At 41.6% G+C, this 21,531-nt stretch overlaps 1 protein-coding gene and 1 pseudogene across 2 annotated transcripts in view; both read right to left on the bottom strand.

The window, feature by feature from the left end:
- The window catches only part of ZRANB3 (zinc finger RANBP2-type containing 3), a 319,849-nt gene extending 299,177 nt beyond the window's left edge, over positions 1-20,672 (bottom strand). Inside the window, exon 1 of the mRNA XM_010367383.2 lies at positions 20,605-20,672. The gene's annotated coding sequence lies outside the window, so the exon portion shown is untranslated. The remainder of the gene's footprint in view (positions 1-20,604) is intronic.
- On the bottom strand, positions 398-20,632 carry LOC104665518 (annotated as a pseudogene). The gene is made up of 2 exons (XR_004053197.1): positions 20,605-20,632; positions 398-1,849 (listed from the first exon to the last, which is right to left on the bottom strand). The product of XR_004053197.1 is annotated as a ras GTPase-activating protein-binding protein 1-like (transcript).
- Positions 20,673-21,531: the final 859 nt, after the last annotated feature.

Below are 21,531 nucleotides of genomic sequence, written 5' to 3'. Positions count from 1 at the left end.
TTGGGGTTTTCCTGCCTTCAAAATGTTATCAAATCCTGTATTTCTCACAGGCTTTTGAAAATACAGAAAGTAAGAAATACTCCAATGAATGAAATGTACCAAATGTCAGCAAAAACGCAAGACACATTCCTTTGGGGATATGGCCGTTAGAAAAAAAATCCAGTCTGTACATGCAAAATAAGCAAGGAAATTTGGTCTTTTTTTCTTCTTCCTTTTCTTCTTCTTTAAAAATCCATTACTCCTAAAATATCATTCCACAAAATTGGAAGTGGAAGACTAAAGGCCAGGAAAGGGAAGAGGGAGAAGGAGCACACACCATTAACACACAAAATAAGTAAAATTATACTAACTAAAGCAGTTTATAACAAACTGGGTCATACTCCAAGATACCAAAGGCTGGTCAAAGAAATTCACCATTCTGTAGGAACTAGGATTCGTATGGCCGCCTGGAGATCCATGAAGATTCACTGCCGTGGAGCAAGCCACCTTCCCACTCCAAATCCTGCTTTCTGTACCATGCCTCCACAGGGAGGGCCTCTCGTTCCACCACCCAGCCCACCTAAAGGGCCTCCAGGTCCACAAAGGCGATCATCTTGTGGGTCCCCTTCCCTGGCAGCTCGAGTCTTCTTCTCTTCCACATTTAGACGGACCTCACCTCTGAACATGATGGACCTGTTGCTAAGGACCTTCTGAACAGGCTCAGAATCATCAAACACAACAAAATCAAAATTGGGTAATTTCTCACCACTGTTAATGTGCAACTCCACCATGTTTCCATAATTTTGAAAGAAATATTTAAGCTCTGATTTGTCTACTTTATGAGGCAGGTTGCCAATGAAGAGTTGGTGACTGTCAGGGTGTCTCACCATTCTTCGGGGTTCAATGTCACCTTGCTCACCAGCCTCACAGATTGGTCTGGGTCCCTTTTGGGGAGGAATATTTATTCATTGTTCTTGCATTCTTTGATCCCTTTGAGGTCTCTGTGGTGGAACCTGAGATTCAGGCTTAGACTCTGTACAGGGCTGTGAAGATAGTACTTTACAAACATGAGGAGGTATCCCAGTAACTGGAACAGCTCCACTGGGTGGAAGGTTGTTACTGGTCACAGATGCCCAAGAAAATGTCCTCAAGTCTTCCTATACTGTCTGAGATATGTCTGCAGGTGCTGGAGAACTCTTCTGAGCATCCTCAGGAGCAGTCTCCTCTAATACAAGCTCAAACTTTTCCTCTTGGATTTCAGATATATGTTCTTGTTCTGGTTCTGGTTCAGGATCAGGCTCCAGTTCAGCAACTGGCTCCTCTAAATGTTCTTCCATGTCATTACTGACAACTGCCTGATCATAGAAAGTTCCAGAATCAGAGGTGTTTGCTGTCTTTCTTCAGGTTCCTCTACTTCTTCTTCAGACTCCTCCTGAGGCTCAGTAACAAATCCATCTTGGTATCTGAAGATATCATTATGAACATAGAACTGATTTGCAATAGACCCCTCAGGAGCAAGTACAAACATGTGCATGAATCTCCTCAAAGCTTGGTTGTTGTTAGAGAGAAGCACCTGGACTACCACACCATCATTTAGCATAGCATAAGCATCAACATGGAGAATCTTGGTGTGGCAGTTGGTGAAGTTTTGTGATGTCACTTTCCTGTGGATTTCTTTCTGTCTGTAGACTGCATCTGCTGGCTTTCCATTTGAATCCAATCCCCCATGGACATGAGAAGAGTTCTTTCCATAAAATCTATGCAGCATGTCTGGGGCCTGGTTCACCAGTGTGTAATGCTGTCTCACAAATTTCCACCCAACCAGAAGGGGAGTAGGCTTCTCCATCACCATTGATTTGGTCAATTTAACCTGGGGGAAAAAGTCAAATATGTCCAAACCTGCGCCGCTGAGCAGGAGAGGAACTAGCTCTGCTACACAGCACTGATGATGGCAGAAACCCCTCATGCAATTGTGTCTGCACCAGCAATACATAATTTTTAATACCATGTTATTAAAATCAAAATGACAATATTGGCTAGGGAAATTTAGTGAAAGCAAAATCTAGTAGAACTTATTTTCTAAGCAATTCGCTTGGTAAGCAACACTTGAAAAAAAGAATGAAGGAAATATTTATTTTCTATCTTTTAGGTCAAGAGTGTTTTTGTACTCAATTGAGAACAAGGCAAATTCAACTGGAATTCACTGACTCATTTAAGTAAATAGTAGAATTGTATTGAGGAGAATCAGATATTGTTAAAATACACTACCTAGAGACTTAGTTTGGAAATAACAAGTAAATGGCTGGTGAAGACAACTATATACACTTTGGGGAGATAATTTTTTTTTTTTTAATTAAGAATGTATTGGATGAAATTTACTGCAGAATAGATAAAAAATTAGTAAATTAGAAAAGATATTAAATGTAAATGGACTAAAAACAAATGAAAAGATTCCTATATTAAATTAAAATATATATAAATTTACATGCTGCTTTTAAAAGACATATCCTTAAATAGAAGGATTCATAAACATTGAAAGTAAAAGAACTAAAAAAGACATACATGCCAAAGTATAGCTGGTATTGCTTTACATTATAACATAGGTTTCAGGCAAAAAAAAATTATTAAAATAAACAAGAGCATTTTATAATGATAAAATATTTATTAGAAAAATTTAGCCTTGAAATATATCTTAATAAATATACAAGAAAAAACTGATAAAAATAAAAGGAAAATTTGACACAACCATATCTATCTATAACCACAGTGGAAAAGTTTAACACATGTCTTTCAGTAATTGATTATGCAAGCTGATTAAAATTGTTAACAGGATAAAGATGATTTCAAGAACACAATAAACAAATCTGACCCATTTGGTGCAAAGACAGGAGTATTATTTTCAAGCTCATTGTGTGAAGCCAGTCTAAACAATCTCACAAGCATATTACAAGAAAAAACATACATAATACAATCTCTCATATTCATAGGTAAACAAAATATTAGCAAACCGAATATAGCAGTAACTAAAAGACTAAGACACCAAGACTAAAGTGGGCTTATTTCAGGAATGCACAGCTGATTACACTTTCAAAATTCAATCACTGACAAGCTGATCCTAAAATTCATATGGAAATGCAAGGAACCCAAAATAGCCAAAACAATCTTGAAAATGAACAAAGCTAGAGGACTTCTACTTCCTGGTTGTAAAATTTACTACAAAGTGATAATAATCAAGACAGTGTAGCACTACTAGCATAATGACAACCAGCTAGGTCAATGGAACAGAACTGAAAGTCCAGAAACAAGCCCTTACATTTACAGTCAATTGAGTTTTGACAAGGGTGCTAAGAGGATTCAATAGGAAAAGAGTAACTTTTTCAACAAATAGTGCTGAGACAACTAGATGTCCATATAAAAGAATGAAATTAAACCCCCACCTCAGCTGCATGAAAATTAACTTGAAATGGAACAAAGATTAAAACATAACAGCTAAAACTATAAAACTTCAAGGGGAAAACACAAGAGGAAATCTTTGTAATTTTGGGTTATGGTATGGTTTCAGATAACACTAAAAGCAAAAACATGAAGTCTTTGCACATGCCTATGTCCTGAATGGTATTGCCTAGGTTTTCCTCTAAGGTTTTTATGGTTTTAGGTCTTATGTTTAAGTCTTTAATCCATCTTGAGTTAATTTTTGGATGAGGTGTAAGGAAGGGGTCCTGTTTCAGTTTTCTGCTAGCCAGTTTTCCCAACACCATTTATTAAACACGGAATCAATAGGGAATCCTTTCCCCATTTCTTGTTTTGGTCAGGTTTGTCAAAGATCACATGGTTGTAGATGTGTAGTATTATTTCTGAGGCCTGTGTTCTGATCTATATATCTGTTTTGGTACCAGTGCCATGCTGCTTTGGTTACTGTAGCCTTGTAGAATAGTTTGAAGTCAGGTAGTACGATGCCTCCAGCTTTGTTCTTTTTGCCTAGGATTGTCTTGGCTATGTGGACTCTTTTTTGGTTTCATATGAAATTTAAAGTAGTTTTTTCTAAGTCTGTGAAGAACGTCAAAGGTAGCTTGATGGAGATAGCATTGAATTTGTAAGTTACTTTGGGCAGTATGGCCACTTTCACGATATTGATTCTTCCTATCCATGAGCATGGAATGTTTTTCCATTTTTTGTGCCCTCTCTTATTTCCTTGAGCAGTGGTTTGTAGTTCTCCTTGAAGAGATCCTTCACCTCCATTGTAAGTTGTATTCCTAGGTATTTGACTCTCTTTGTAGCCATTGTGAATGAAAGTTCACACATGTTTTGGCTCTCTATTACTAATGTATAAAAATGCTTGTGATTTTTGCATACTGATTTTGTATCCTGAGACTCTGCTGAAGTTGCTTATCAGTTTAGGAATATTTGGGGCTGAGATGATGGGGTTTTCTAAATATACAATCATGTCATCTGCAAACAGAGACAATTTGACTTCCTCTCTTCCTATCTGAATACCTTTTATTTCTTTCTCTTGCCTGATTGCCCTGGCCAGAACTACCACACTGTGTTGAATAGGAGTGGTGAAAGAAGGCATTCTTTGTGCCGGTTTTCAAAGAGAATGTTTTCAGCTTTCACCCATTCAGTATGATATTGGCCGTGGGTTTGTCATAAATAGTTCTTACTATTTTGAGATACATTCCATTAACACCTAGCTTATTGAGAGTTTTTTTTTTAGCATGAAGGAGTGTTGAATTTTATGGAAGGCCCTTTCTGCATCTATTGAGATAATCATGTGTTGTCATTGGTTATGTTTATGTGATGGATTACGTTTATTGATTTGCGTATGTTGAACCAGCCTTGAATCCCAGGGATGAAGCCAACTTGATCTTGGTGGATAAGCTTTGTGATGTGCTGCTGGATTTGGTTTGCCAGTATTTTATTGAATATTTTCGCACTGATGTTCATCAGGGATACTGGCCAGAAATCATCTTGTTTTGTTGTGTCTCTGCCAGGTTTTGGTATCAGGATGATGCTGGCCTCATAAAATGAGTTAGGGAGGAGTCCCTCTTCTTCTACTATTTGTAATAATTTCAGAAGGAATGATACCAGCTCCTCTTAGTACCTCTGGTACAAATTCAGCTGTGAATCTGTCTAGTCCTGGGCTGTTTGGTTGGTAGGCTACTAATAGTTCTCTATTTCCTTCAATTCTGCTCTGATCTTAGTTATTTCTTATCTTCTGCTAGCTTTTGAATTTGTTTGTGATGTCAGGGTGTCGATTTTAGATCTTTCCCGCTTTCTGCTGTGGGCATTTAGTGCTATAAATTTCCCTTTAAACACTGCTTTAGCTATATCCCAGAGATTCTGGCACATTGTGTCTTTGTTCCCATTGGTTTCAAAGAACTTATTTCTGCCTTCATTTCGTGATTTACCCAGCAGTCATTCAGGAGCAGGTTGTTCAGTTTCCATGTAGTTGTGCGGTTTTGAGTGAGTTTCTTAACCCTGAGTTCTACTTTGATTGCACTGTGGTCTGAGAGACTGTTTGTTATGATTTCTGTTCTTTTGCATTTGCTGAGGAGTGCATTACTTCCAATTATGTGGTCAATTTTAGCATAAGTGTGATGTGATGCTGAGAAGAATGTATATTCTGTTTATTTGGGGTGTAGAATTCTATAAACATCTATTAGGTCTGCTTGGCCCTGAGCCGAGTTCAAGTCCTGAATATCCTTGTTAATTTTCTGTCTCATTAATCGGTCTAATATTGACAGTGAAATGTTAAAATCTCCAAATCTCCTACTATTATTGTATGGAAGTCTAAGTCTCTTTGTAGGTCTCTAAGAACTTGCTTTATGAATCTAGGTGCTCCTGTATTGGGTGCATATATATTTAGGACAGTTATCTCTTCTTGTTGCATTGATCCCTTTACCATTATATAATGCCCTTATCTCTTTTGATCTTTGTTGGTTTAAAGTCTGTTTTACCAGAGACTAGGATTGCAACTCCTGTTTTTATTTTTTTTCTTCTTTCTTTTGCTTTCCATTTGCTTGGTAAATATTCTTCCATCCCTTTATTTGAACCTATGTGTGTCTTTGTACGTGAGATGGGTCTTCCGAATACAGCACACCGACGGGTCTTGACTCTATCCAGTTTGCCAGTCTGTGTCTTTCAATTGGGTCATTTAGCCCTTTTACATTTAAGGTTAATATTGTTATAGGTGAATCTGATCCTGTCGTTATGATGCTAGCTGGTTATTTTGCCCATTAGTTGATGCAATTTCTTCATAGTGTTGATGGTCTTTACAATTTGGTATGTTTTTGCAGTGGCTGGTACCAGTTGTTCCTTTCCATGTTTAGTGCTTCCCTCAGGAGCTCTTGTAAGGCAGGCCTGGTGGTGACAAAATCTCTCAGCATTTGCTTGTCTGCAAAGGATTTTATTTCACCTTTGCTTATGAAGCTTAGTTTGGCTGGATATGAAATTCTGGGTTGAAATTTTTTTTCCTTAAGAATGTTGAATATTGGACCCCGCTCTCTTCTGGCTTGTAGGGTTTCTGAGAGATCCGCTGTTAGTCTGATGAACTTCCCTTTGTTACCCGGGTAACCCAACCTTTCTTTCTGGCTGCCCTTAACATTTTTTCATTTCAACCTTGGTGAATCCGACAATTATGTGTCTTGTGGTTGCTCTTCTCAAGAAGCATCTCTGTGGTGTTCTCTGTATTTCCTGAATTTGAATGTTGGCCTGTCATGCTGGGTTGGGGAAGTTTTCCTGGATAACATCCTTAAGTGTGTTTTCCAACTTGGTTCCATTCTCCCTGTCACTTTCAGGTATACCAATCAAAAATAGGTTTGGTCTTTTCACATAGTCCCATATTTCTTGGAGGCTTTGTTCGTTCTTTTCATTCTTTTTTCTCTTTCCTCTAACCTTTTTTTGAAGTTCTTAGCTTCCCTACATTGGGTTAGAACATGCTCTTTAAGCTCGGAGGACCTTCTGAAGTCTACTTCTGTCAATTCATCAAACTCATTCTCCGTCCAGTTTTGTTCCCTTGCCGGCGAGGAGTGGTGATCCTTTGGAGAAGAGGCATTCTGGTTTGGGGAATTTTCAGCCTTTTTGTGCTTTTTCCTCATCTTCGTGGATTTATCTACCTTTGGTCTTTGATGTTGGTGACTTTCAGATGGGTTTTTGTATGGGCGTCCTTTTTGTTGATATTGATGCTACTCCTTTCTGTATGTTAGTTTTCCTTCTAATACTCAAGCCCCTCTGCTGCAGGTCTGTTGGAGTTTGCTAGAGGTCCATTCAAGACTCTGTTTGCCTGGGTATCACCAGCAGAAGCTGCAGAACAGCAAAGGTTGCTGCCCGTTCCTTCCTCTGGAAGCTTCATCCCAGAGGGGCATTGCCAGATGCCAGCCAGAGCTCTCTCGTATGAGGTGTCTCCCAGTCAGGAGGCATAGGGGTCAGGGACTCACTTGAGGAGACAGTCCACCCTTTAGCAGAGCTTGAGCACTGTGCTGGGAGACATGCAGCTGTCTTCGGAGCCGACAGGCAGGAAGGTTTAAATCTGCTAAAGCTGTGACCACAGCCAGCCGTTCCCTGAGGTGCTCTGTCCCAGGAAGATGGGAATTTTATCTATAAGCCCCTGACTGGGGCTGCTGCCTTTCTTTCAGAGATGCCCTGCCCAAAAAGGAGGAATCTAGAGAGGCAGTCTGGCTATAGTGGCTTTGTGTGCTGCGATGGGTTCTGCACCCAGTTCAAACTTCCCAGTAGCTTTGTTTACACTGTGAGGGGAAAACCACCTACTCAAGCCTCAGTAATGGCAAATGCCCCTCCCCCACCAAGCTCGACCATCCCAGATAGACTTCAGACTATGTGCTGGCAGTGAGAATTTCAAGCCAGTGGATCTTAGCTTGCTGGCCTCCTGGGGGTGGGATCTGCTGAGGTAGACCACTTGGCTCCCTAGTTTCAGCCCCCTTTGCAGGGTAGTGAATGGTTCTGTCTCACTGGTGTTCCAGGAGCCACTGCGGTATGAAAAAACTCCTGCAGCTAGCTGGTGTCTGCCCAGAGGGCCGCCTGGTTTTGTGCTTGAAACCCAGGGCCCTGGTGGTTTACGTACCCTAGGGAATCTCCTAGTCTGCGGGATACAAAGACCACGGGAAAAGCGTAGTATCTGGGCTGGAATGCACCGTTCCTCATGGCACAGTCCCTTGGCTAAAACGGAGGGAGTTCCCTGACCCCTTGCACTTCCTGGGTGAGGAAACGCCCCACCCTGCTTTGGCTTGCCCTCCATGGGCTGCACCCACTATCTAACCAGTCCCAATGAGATGAACTGAGTACCTCAGTTGGAAATGCAGAAATCACCGGCCTTCTAAGTTATCTTGCTGGGAGCTGCAGACTGGAGGTGTTCCTATTCAGCCATCTTGCCAGCCACCATAGTCCTGTAACTTGTAGTTATGGAGCTGGGTCACAAACTCAGGTCACGTGGCTATAGATGTCAGATGCCACACTTTTAGCTGCTATTCTAGATTCTTCCCCTACTGAGAAGATCTATCTGCTGGGAGGCACTGCAGCATGTTATCTCCTTGTTTGCTTAATCTTGCTTTCTACTTCTGTTTGTTGCTATCAAAAATTCCAAAATAACAGGGTTCAGGAGGGAGAATTTGGAGCTGACTGTTGGACAGGGAAAACTGTTTCTGTCCCTCGGATTAGGTGGTTCATCAGGGAGAGTCCATTTATTATTTTTAATTCCATTTATTATTTTATTCCATTTTATACAACCTACTTGAAAGGACAAAATTTTAGAAATGTATAATATCTTAGTGGTTAGGTTGGGGTGAGATAGAAGTGATTGTGGCTATAAGAAGGCAAGATGAGCCGGGCGCGGTGGCTCAAGCCTGTAATCCCAGCACTTTGGGAGGCCGAGACGGGTAGATCACGAGGTCAGGATATCGAGACCATCCTGGCGAACACGGTGAAACCCCGTCTCTACTAAAAATACAAAAAACTAGCCGGGCAAGGTGGCGGGCGCCTGTAGTCCCAGCTACTTGGGAAGCTGAGGCAGGAGAATGGCGTGAACCCGGGAGGCAGAGCTTGCAGTGAGCTGAGATCCGGCCACTGCCCTCCAGCCTGGACGACAGAGCGAGACTCCGTCTCAAAAAAAAAAAAAAAAAAAAAAAAAAAAAAAAGAAGGCAAGATGAGGGATCCTCCTGGGATGGAAATGTTCCCTATTTTGACTGTGTCAATATCTTGGTTGTACTGTAGTTTTCTAAGATGTTACCACTGGAGGAAACTAGGGAAAGGTCCACAGTATCTCTCTGCATTATTTCTTACAACTTCCTGTGAATTTACAATGAACTCAAACAGTATGATCTTTTTTAGATCAAAAAAAAATAAAACACCCTGGCTTGGGCATGATGATTACACTCGTACTCCCAGAACTTTGGGAGGCAGCAGCAGAAAGATCACTTGAGCCAGGGAGGTCCCGGCTGCAGTGAGCTAAACAGAGCAAGACCCAGAAAGATAAAACTCCAAGATCATGTAGCTAACAGCAGAGGTAAAACCTATATTTGGCTCTTTCATCCCTTTTTATCACATGAATGCTCCATCTCTACTTCAGGGCTAAAGCCCACTGAAAATATCTATTTTAAATATTAATATACTGGTCCTATAAACAGTTATATCCTATAAAAAGTAATCATCCCAACTCCCTGAATTTCATTTTTTCATGCATTCAACAAATAAGTATTCGGTTGTTCACATGTAGCAGACATTGCACTAGGCTCCAGATATATAACAGTAAATATATTATTACATGCAGTTCTGAAGAAAGACTATAGGGGAAGTACTGGGCGTTAAGGGAGCATACAAACAGGACTAATTTTTCAGATTAGAGTGTTTGGAAGTCTTCTAAATATACATACATCAAAGTTGATACTTGAACAACATTAACCAGAGAGGAAGGGATCAAAGAGTGTTTTTGAAAGAGTATATGGTATGTATAAAGGCTGAGAATTGGAGGTAAAAGGAAGGAAGCAAGCAGTAAGGAATTCTCAGTCTTCATCTTACTGGACCTATCAGTAATCACTCCCTCTTCATTAAATCTTTTTTTTCCCACTTAAATTCTTTTTTCTTTTTTGGTAGGGCACGGTGGCTCACGCCTGTAATGCCAGCACTTTGCGAGGCCGAGGAGGGTGGATCATTTGAGGTAAGGAGTTCAAGACCAGCCTGGCCAACATGGCGAACCCCCTCTCTACTAAAAATAAAAAATAAAAAAATTAGCCAGGCGTGGTGGCAGGTCTTTGCCTGTAATCACAGCTACTGGGGAGGCTGAGGCAGGAGATCGGTTGAACCCAGGAGACGGGGGTTGCAGTGAGCCAAGTTCATGCCATTGTACTCCAGCCTGGGCGACAGACGAAGACTCCACCTCAAAGAGAAAAAATGAAAAATTTTTTTTTTTTGAGACAAAGTCTTGCTCTGTCACTCTGCCTGGAGTACAGGGGTGCAATATTAGCTCTCCGTAACCTCAAACTCCTGGGCTCACACAACCTCCTGCCTCAGCCCCTCAAGCAGCTTGGACTACAGGCATCTGCCACCACACCCGGCTAATTGTTTTTTTGTTTTTGTTTTTCTTTTTTGAGATGGAGTCTCGCTCTGTCACCCAGGCTAGAGTGCAGTGGTGCAATCTGGTCTCACTGCAATCTCCAGCTCCTGGGTTCAAGCAATTCTCCTGTCTCAGCCTCCCAAGGAGCTGGGCTTACAGGTGCCTGCCACTGTGCCCGGCTAATTTTTGTATTTTTAGTAGAGACGGGGTTACACCATCTTGGCCAGGATGTTTTTTTTTTTATTTTTGTTGCACTAGGGTCTCATTACATTGCAAAGGCTGGTCTGGAACTCCTGGCCTTAAACAATCCTTTCACCTCAGCCTCCAATTACTTTAAAAGGAAGAATATTGCAAACTTTCTTTCTACAGGCAACTGTTTTCAGACTAACGATAAAATAATTCCCACTTATTGAGTGACCTCTTTCTGTAAACCACTACGCTAGGAAATTTTAGAAGATCTCTCGCAATTCTCAAAACAACTCACAAAGATAAATGTAATTATCCTCACATTAAGGACAAGAAAATTGAAAAATTCAGAAATGTTATATAACTTATACAAGGTTTAAAAGTTAGCAACTGGTGATATTAGGCCTAGAACTCAGGTTGGTCTAACTTAAAAGGCTGAATTTTTGCCATTATGCAACAATTGCCTCTCCAAATCACTGACTCAAGAAATACTTAAGAAGTACCTATTATGGCCAGGCATGATGGCTCACGCCTGTAATCCCAGCACTTTGGGAGGCCGAGACAGGCAGATCACCTGAGGTCAGGAGTTCGAGACCAGCCTCGCCAACATGGTGAACCCTCATCTCTACTAAAAGTATAAAAATTAGCCAGGCAAGGTGGTGGGCGCCTCTAATGCCAGCTACTTGGGAGGCTGAGACAGGAGAATCGCTTGAACCCAGGAGGCAGAGATTGCAATGAGCCAAGATTATGCCACTGCACTACAGCCTAGGCAACAAAGAGCAAACCTCATCTCAAAAAAAAAAAAAAAAAAAAAAAAAAACCAAATACCTCCTATGTGCCGGACACTACGGAAGGTATTGGGTAAACAAAGATGAATTTGTGCCAATATGGCTTCACATCCAAGCCCAGGGGAAATGACAGCTGTAAATAACACAACACAATGCAATAAGTGCTATGAAAGTAGAATATATATAAGGCACTACACATAAGAGGAAACGCTGACTTTATACGGTAGCAAGAAATCAAAAAAGCCTTTACTTGTGAGAAAAAATGCTTGGTATGGTACACCTTACTTAAATACTGCCACTCACGCTAAAACTTGAAGAGTGGAGTCTGCAGACAGAGAATCACAATAAGGATATTCTAGGGAGTATGGAAAGACAGTTTCTGGGGTGCCAGATGAATTTTTCTCCCCTGCGTGAGACACCCATGGGGAGCCATGGATGGCCTCTGAGTAGAGAAGTCTGCTTATTGCCTTCATGTTTTTATGCCCCTAGAGCATAACAGCTCAGCGGCATGCCACAGGTTGCTGGGGAAATAACACTCCCTTGAAGGAGTGGAGTATAATCAAACATCTTGGCTTCTCCTGAAACCCACTCCCACCCATTTCAGTCCCGATAAGTTAAGGATCTTAAGTAATTTAGACACACGCCTTGGCTCGAGGAAATTCACAGAAACCGCCACTGCTATACATCTTATTGAACGATTAATCCTTTTCCTCTTCCCTTCCTACCCCTCCCATTTGCCCTAAGAACAAAGAGTTTGTAAACCAATAAATTGGGTGGAGGCCGAGAGCTTGGGGCCTTGAGCAAGCCTCCTATGCTGCAGTCCCCTGGACCTGCCTTTTAAACTCTTATTCTCTTTTTAATTCCTTTGTCTCTGCTGGACTTGGAGTACCTGCTGGGTGGTGTGGGGCTGGTTTCCCCAACAGGGAGAAAGAAGCCACAGTTGCAAAGGCATAAAGTTGTAGAAAATCTGGCAAAGCACAGTGGCTCACGCAGGTAATCCCAGCACTTTGGGAGGCCGAGGCAGGCAGATCACCTGAGGTCAGGAGTTCAAGACCAGCCTGGAAATTAGCCAAGCTGAGATCACGCCACTGCACTCCAGCCTGGGCAACAGAGTGAGATTCCATCTCAAAAGAAAAAGAAAAAAGAAGTTTTAGAAAATCCTAAGCAGTTTAGTATAGCTAAAGAATAAGATCCTCGTGACATGCAGTAAAGGCCAAGTCAAGGAGGTGCCATGCTAAGAGTTTGGACTTTTCTCTGTAAGGAATTGGAAGCAATTTTTAAAGTGTAATCAGGTTGCTATTTTACAAAGATTACTTTGTCAAGTTTAGAAAAATGAATGTGGGGGCAGGGATAACTTTTTAAAAGGCTACCACAAATAGTCCAGGTAATACAATTCATAATCTCTTGGCTTTAGACTCCTATATCTAATTACCTACCTGACACTTTGGAGATCTCACAGACATTTTTAGCTTAAATGTCCAAAACCAGTCTTGATTTCTCACCAAATCTGTGTGCCCCTGTAGTCTCAGTAAATAGTATAACCATGCAAGTTACTCAAACCGGGTTTCATTCCTTATTTCTCCCTTTCCCCAAACCACCAAGTTGAATCCACTTATTATTCATTATTCCCAAAATATTAATGTATCTCAAGTCCATCCTTTTTTTCCCCCAGTTCCACTGCTATCACCAAACCCAAGCCATCATCACCACTCAACAGGATTAGCACAATAGCTCCCAACTGGACTCCTCTAAATTTCCCTTAATACCACTTGGTTTCCTTAAAATACTTATTGTAATTGGCAATTTTGTCTCTCACTTCTGTTAGAATGCCTTCATAAATCAGGGACCATAGACTTCCTTATGGTCTTATTTCAGGGCTCTAGCACCTAGCATCAGCCTGATTAACAGAAACAATATTAATAAAAAAGCAACAGACACTTATTATGTGTCAGGTACTATTTTAAAGGTTTTACATATATTAAATCATTTGATCCTCACAAGAGCCTCTAAGGTAGGTATTCTTATTATCCCAGTTTTACAGATAAGGAAACTGAGACACAGATGGTCAATTAATCTGCCCAAGGTAACACAAATAAATGACACAACAAAGAATCAAGCCTAGGCAGACTCCAGCCTATAGTCATGATTATTCAGTACCTCTTTTAGTAGCTGCTCAATAAATATTCCTTGAACAAATAAACAAATGAGAGAATACAGAAAGAAGGAACAGATTTAGTGGTAAAGATGATGGGCTATGATTTGGAACATGCTGAATTTGAAGTACTTGGAGAAGGTTGTGAAGTACAGTGGGATAGTTGTAAGTTAGAGATAAGCATTTAGAAGTTATCAGGTTCTCCTGGAAGCCAGCTACAAAATACAATTGTCTGTATTTAAAAAGTGATTATACAATTTAAAAAATAAGATGGGCTTTTAAACTGTAACCATTTTGGTCGAATTCTTTCTTTTGTTTTGACAAAGAGTTTCGATCTTGTTGCCCAGGCTGGAGTGCAATGGCACAATCTCACGTCACTGCAACCTGGGCCTCCCGGTTCTAGCTCCTGCCTCAGCCTCCTGAGTAGCTGGAACTACAGGCATGCACCACCACGGCTGGCTAATTTTATGTATTTTAGTAGAGATGTGGTTTCACCATGTTGGTCAGGCTGGTCTCGAACTCCTGACCTCTGGTGATCCACCCGCCTCGGCCTCTCAAAGTGCTAGGATTACAGGAGTGAGCCACCGTGACTGGCCTGTAGAATTCTATAATAGAAATATGTTTTAACAAAGATAGAATGACCCATTGAGCCTCGATGACACCCATGAAAAATTCTATATTGTTACTATGAAATGAAATATTTGGCTTTCTTTAAGAAGTCACATTTGGTATCTATATAAATGTCAAACTTGCATTTTGTTAAAATATAAAAGTGCAGAGATTTTTAACTTGACAAAAATCTAATAGATTACAAGAAGACCTGAAAATAACAAGAAAATGACAGAAAAAGAAGAGCGGGAGCACAACTTACCTCTAGACACCTGAACATATTATTACAAAGTTACAGAAATTAAGATAATGGGTATGGTACAAGCCAAAGAAAAGAGAGAACAATGAAAAAGAACAGTGTCCAAAAAGAACCACGTATAAATGAGAATTGTGAATATTATAAAATGATATTTTAAATTAATGGGTGTGGAGAGATGATTTACTAAATGGTATTGGGTTTAGCCTAAAAAAGATTTTTATTTTGTTCCTTATACCAAAAAAATTACAGCTAAATTATAAAATACAAAAAAAGTTTTAATCAGATACATAATATTTTTTACTAATCTGGGGTGGGGCAAGCATTTCTAAGCATCACAAATAAATTAGAAGCTAGAAAAAAAAAGATAGATAGATTTGGACACTAAAATAATTTAAACTTCTAAGAAAAAAATTAAAAGATATTTCAAAATGGGAGTAAAGACGTGAGAAATATGTGACAAAGAATTAACAGTCTATGCAGTAATTTTTAAAAAATATTAAGAGACGGCCGGGCGCGGTGGCTCAAGCCTGTAATCCCAGCACTTTGGGAGGCCGAGACGGGCGGATCACAAGGTCAGGAAATCGAGACCATCCTGGCTAACACGGTGAAACCCCGTCTCTACTAAAAAATACAAAAAACTAGCCGGGCGAGGTGACGGGTGCCTGTAGTCCCAGCTACTCGAGAGGCTGAGGCAGGAGAATGGCGTGAACTCGGGAGGCGGAGCTTGCAGTGAGACGAGATCCAGCCACTGCACTCCAGCCTGGGCGACAGAGCGAGACTCCGTCTCAAAACAAAAAAAAAATTAAGAGACAATGACAGCAAAAGGCTACTCAAAAAAGACAACACCAAAGGATAATAAACATAAGAAAGATGCTCCACATCAATAGAATTCAACTAGATACAAATAAAATATAATGAGCCATCGCTGTTTACGATCAGATTGAAGAGTAAAACACGGGGAATGGGTGCTCTCAAACACCATTAGTAGGAAAGAAAATGGGAACATCCTTTCTGAAGAGCAACTTAGAAATCACAGAGTATCTGTGGCTAAATAAACCTACTTCTAAAAGGTTAGATTCAAGGATAATCAAGGAAGCATACAAGAGAGCGCACATGACAGCGTTACCTATAAAACCTAGTCTGTTCAGCAATCGCACTTCTGGGTATATATCCGAAAGAACTGAAAACAGGATTGGGCTGGGCACAATGACTAATGCCTGTAATCCCAGCACTTTGGGAGGCCGAGGCGGGCAGATCACCTGAGGTCAGGAGTTGGAGACCTGCCTGGCCAAAATAGCGAAACCCCGTCTCCACCAAAAATTTAAAAATTAGCCGGTCATGGTGGTGCGTGCCTGTAATCCCAGCTACTCAAGATGGTGAGACAGGAGAATCACTTGAACCCAGGAAGAGGAGGTTGCAGTGGGCCAGGATCACACCACTGCACTCCAGCCTGGGCAACAAGAGCAAAACTCTGTATCAAAAAAAAAAAAAAGGAAATCCTATCATGCTCTGCACCGATGAACCTTGAAGACATTATGGAAACTGAAATAAATTAGCCACAAAAAGTCAAACAGTGTACTACATGATTCCACTTTTACATGAGGTATCTAAAGTACGTAGTCAAATTCAGAAACAAAAATAGAATGGTGGCTGTGGGGCAAAGGATACAGGGGAGATGCAGTTGTTGTTTGGTAAGTATAGAATTTCACATCTGCAAGATGAAAAAGTTCTAGAGATCTATTGCACAAGGTACATTTAATTGTACTTGTGGACTAAGCTCTGATTTTTTTTTTTGAGATGGAGTCTCGCTGTGTCGCCCAGGCTGGAATACAGTGGCACTATGTCGGCTCATTGCAACCTCCACCTCTGTCAAGCCATTCTCCTGCCTCAGCCTCCTGAGTAGCTGGGATTACAGGCGCACACCACCACACTAGGCTAATTTTTGTATGTTTAGTAGGGACGGGGTTTCACCATGTTGGCCAGGCTGGTCTTGAACTCCTGACCTCAAGTAATCCGCCTGCCTCGGCCTCCCAAAGTGCTGGGATTACAGGTGTGAGCCAACACACCCAACCTGATTTTTTTTATCTTAACCAAATTCCTACCTAAGGGGTCTAGGGAGTCATGCCCTACAAACCATAAATTCTCATTAGGTGGGTTTTATTTGACCCTATATATTGTGATTTACTTTTCAATCTGACTCTGGCCTAACATTATGAGACAAGGAAGAAATGTTTAACACCAAAATATATTTCCTTGCCATACCTTAAAATTGTCCTGCAAAGCCTGTTGTAGGAAAAATCCATATTCTATAGCGAATCCCCTTCCCACTTTGTTTTCCTTCCTTCCCAAATCCAGGAGATAATCAACTAAGAGCCAGACACCCTTTTAAGTCCAATAAAACACAATTTACAACCTGCTCTCTCTGCAGTCTGCTATCTAAGAGCTCCCTCTGCACAGTAAAATTTGGTCTCCACAATCTTTTACCTTTAACCTGAGCATTCCTTTCTGTCAATCCCAGGTCTTCAGACAACCTCAACCAATTGTCAACCAGAAAATGTTTAAATTTACCTATAGCCTGGAAGTCCCCACTTTGAGTTGTCCTGCTTTTCTAAACCAAACAAATGTATTTCTTAAATGTATTTGATTGATGTCTCATGCCTTCCTAAAATACAAAACCAAGCTGTACCCCAACCACCTTGGGCACATGTTCTCAGGACCTCCCGAGGGCTGTGTCATGGGGCCATTGTCACTCATATTTGGGTCAGTATAAATTGCCTCATATTTTACAGAGTTTGACTCTTTTTGTCAACAATCATCTGGCACCTATTCGTGGGGCCTCAGAGAAGACTCAGGGTCATACTATATACTTAAAAATGGTTAAGATGGCCAGGCACGGTGGCTCACACCTGTAATCCCAGCACTTTGGGAGGCTGAGGTGGGTGGAGCACTTGAGGTCAGGAGTTCGAGACCAGTGTGGGCTAACACGGTGAAACCCCCTCTCTACTAAAAATACAATAGCCAGGCATGGTGGTGCAGACCTATAATCCCAGCTACTCAGGAGGCTGACACATGAGAATCGCTTGAACCCAGGAGGCAGAGGTTGCAGTGAGTCACTGTACTCCAGTCTGGGAGACAGAGCAAGACTCTGTCTCAAAATAAAAAAAGAAAAAAAATAAGTAGATAAATTGTGTTATGCGTTTTTAACACAATAAAAAATAAATTATTAATTGAAAACCATGTAAATACCCATCAGCAGGGAATTGGTCATGCTACAGCTATACAATAAAGTAGCCATCAAAAATGATAATACTGATACCTATTCAGTTATACTCATAGCCCATTCTTGCAAGTTTTTTCAATATAAAAAAAGCAAAGCATTATATCATAAAACATGTGTCCATATCTGTAACTAAAGACAGAGGTATGTGTAAACAGTGGCATCTCTAGGTAATAGGATTGCAGATGACCTTTACTTTCTTTTTTATATTTTCCTGTGTGGACTAAGTAATAAGTACATGGCAAAAGATGGCTTAAAAGAGGAAGTGACTGCCACCACTGGCTCCAGAATCCTGGGATGAAATTTTGTTTCCCTCATCACTAAGACACATAGTGTTGAAGGATTAATAAAAATTTGAGAGGCAAAATGAACAGTGGTTAAGAGTTCAGGAATCAGACAGGCCTGGATATGAATCTCAACTCAAATTTATTGAATAGGGGCCTCAGACTTTAAAGCTCTTTTTTTTGGTTTGTTTGTTTGTTTGTTTGAGATAGAGTCTCCTGTGTTGCCCCAGGCTGGAGTGCAGTGGCTCAATCACAGCTCATTGCAGCTTTGAGCTCCTAGGTCCCAGCAATTCCCTCACCTGAGCCTCCTGTGTAGCTGGATCACAGCTGTGCACCACCAAGCCCAGCTAATTTTATTTTTTGTAGAGACCGAGATTTCCTATGTTGCCCAGGCTGGTATAGAACTGCTAGACTCAAGTGATTCTCTTGCCTTGACATCTCAAAGTGCTGGGATTACAGGTGTGAGCCACCAGGTCAGACATCTACAATTCTTATTTAACTTCATTGAGCCTCACTTTCTTCAACTATAAAAATGTCAAGAAGACTTAACAGATTGTTGCAAGGAAAATGTACTTATCACACAAAACATCATTTCTGGCTCAAATGAAACTCAGTAAAATGATGGCCATCATTACTGTTTAGTGACTCGATTTACACTGGAAGAACTCCAGACACAAACAAATAAAAAAAAACTAAGCATCTACAAAAGACTGCATTGCTAAATTATCACTGAATATCCTAATTGCATTAAAAAGCAAGAAACAACACTTTGCCTGGTAGATCTACAAAAATGTCTTGCTGCAAGGTATGGTTACATTGCTATATCTAGCAGGATTACACTATAAAATTTACCATCTACTTTGTATATAAACATCACTCATGAGTATTGGACACAGATTTATCAGTGCTTTAGTAAAAATAAGGCAAAGAGGAAAACGTGCTTGTTTTAATCCAAAGATAGAATGCAAAGAGACCAAATTAACATACAAAATGTGACTAAAGACTTGACTTAGAGAGAGATAAAAAGAGTAAGTGACATTACAATTTTGTTTAGCCTCTCTCTTCCTCACCACTTTTGGACAAGGAGCCTGTCTACAAAGTCTGGTATAGTACCCAATACAGTGTAAGCGCTCATACCATAAATACAAGAGGATTTATAAGAGAAAATCTCAGTAAAATCATGGAGTAAACTGAATTAGAATTTATCTGAGAAAGTCTCAGTCAAAATAATAAAGGAAAGAGTTTAAGAATAAAGGGCACACGCATAGGGAGGGAAAAGCCTTTTCTGTAACTTGTATCTCCTTTATTCAATAAGTTTTCCTGGGGACCTTATACAGTCACCCTTGAACTCTGAAGGAGGCATAAACCAGGGCCTGACCGTGCTAAGATTATTAGGCTGTGAGTTCCTTAACCCTTTTAGTGATGCCTTTATTCATTGGTGTATTATAGTTGGCACCCTGTAGTCACGTTTTTTGTTTTTGATTTTGAGATGGAGTCTCGCTCTGTCACCAAGGCTGGAGTGCAGTGGCGCGATCTTGGGTCACTGTAACCACTTCTCAAGTTCAAGCGATTCTCCTGCCTCAGCCTCCCGTGTAGCTGGGACTACAGATCCCTGCCACCACGTCCGCTAATGTGTGTGGGTGTTTTTTTAGTAGACACAGGGTTTCACCATGTTGGCCAGGCTGATCTCGAATTCCTGACCTCAAGTAATCCGCCCGCCTCGGCCTCCCAAAGTACTAGGATTACAGGCCTGAGCCACCGCGCCTGTCCGCCACTCGTTTAATAAATGGTCGTTACTCAAAGAATGGTGATGGGGCCACTCTTGATTATCAATCCTTCAAACAGAAAAGCCCTTTTATGTGACTTTTTTCCTTCAAAGCTGACTTTAGACGTGTGTTTGCGGCCGGGCGCGGTGGCTCACGCCTATAACCCCAGCACGTTGGGAGGCCAAGGTGGGCAGATCACGAGGTCAGGAGATCGAGACCATCCTGGCTAACGTGGTGAAACCCCGTCTCTACTAAAAATACAAAAAAATTAGCCAGGCGTGGTGGTGCACGCCTGTAATCCCAGTACTCGGGAGGCTGAGACAGGAGAATGGCGTGAACCCGGGAGGCGAGGGTTGCAGTGAGCCGAGATCCCACCACTGCACTCCATCCTGGCGACAGAGCAAGACTCCGTTTCAAAAAAAAAAAAAAAGTGTGTCTGTAAATGTGGGAGGAGTTAGTTCAGAACTTCGGAGCCCTGTCTTTACAGTTCGAACTGACCACACGAAAACTAAAGGCATTAGAGGTACTTTCTACAAATTTAGCCGTGCAATCTAAGAGGCAGCAGGCCTAGACGCCCGCGATTGAAGGCCCGGGTGGAGACAGTATGAGGGCCCTGGGAATTACCCCCATCCCATGTCACCCACTCTTTCTTAAAATGCCATTAAATTCCGTTCAGCTTTTTATCTCCCATGCAAGAAACTAGCGACTTGCCCGCCACGCCACTTCCAGACAGTCACACCTGGCGTATTCGCCGCAGCATCTCCAACTCCCGCCACAGGTTTGGGACGTGTGCGCCCCTAAGCGGAAGTGACGTTCAACGGGACTACGTGAAAGTAGACGAGTTTAAATACGTACTAATAATTTAAAACCCGTATGGTGTTTTGAGGAAACTCTTCTGCCTACCCTTCTATCATATTTCTCTCCTGCTAGGGTTGCGAAAAGGGCTCAGTACAGCCTCGCGACAACTCGTTCTCCTCCTTAATTCCAAGTCATTCAAAACTCTGTCCCTTTTCATTGGCTGAGGCGGCGGCATGGGTACCTCTCAGGAACTACAATTCCAGCCAAGCACCGCGACAAGTGAACGGGGGAGAGGTTATGAGCAGGGAAAAGCGTATTGGGAATTGTAGTCCACTCCAGGTCGAAAAGAGCAATCACCCCGCCCTCCGCCACTGACGCTGGAGAAACCAGGTGTTCGTTTCAGAACCCGTTAGCGCAAGGGGAGGAGCCAAGCCCTTAAGCAGCATGCCTTACTTCGCCCCACATGGAGGATAATTTTCCTTTACCCCTAAAAAGCACTATGAATACCCCCTGAGGAAATATGGTTGTCTTTTAAATACCTCGAGTCAGTAAAAACTCAGGAAACTCCCTCACCTCAGGAGCCAACTCGTGGGAAAAGGTAGCTCTTTTACAAGTGGGCAAAATGGCTGTCCTCCTAGTTTTACCATTGGTTGGCTTTTGCGCCCTTCAAGGGCGGTTACTTATCACGGATTGGTTCTTTTTCTCTTGAGGTTGGAGGAAGATTTGGCACGGCTCTCCGAGGCCTGGGAGGAGGTAAAGGGGTGGAGAGAAGGCAGTTTTTTCAAGCGTGATTGGGCAACACTCATGTCACTCCGGGGACGTACAACCTATGAGTAGTCGGCTGCCGCTCAAAGAGAACGAAGAGGCG

The sequence above is a fragment of the Rhinopithecus roxellana genome, chromosome 14 (genome assembly GCF_007565055.1).
Source record: "Rhinopithecus roxellana isolate Shanxi Qingling chromosome 14, ASM756505v1, whole genome shotgun sequence".
Lineage (NCBI taxonomy): Eukaryota > Metazoa > Chordata > Mammalia > Primates > Cercopithecidae > Rhinopithecus > Rhinopithecus roxellana.
Note: the sequence above shows the minus strand (reverse complement) of the source record. Positions and strands in the feature narration are given on the sequence as shown.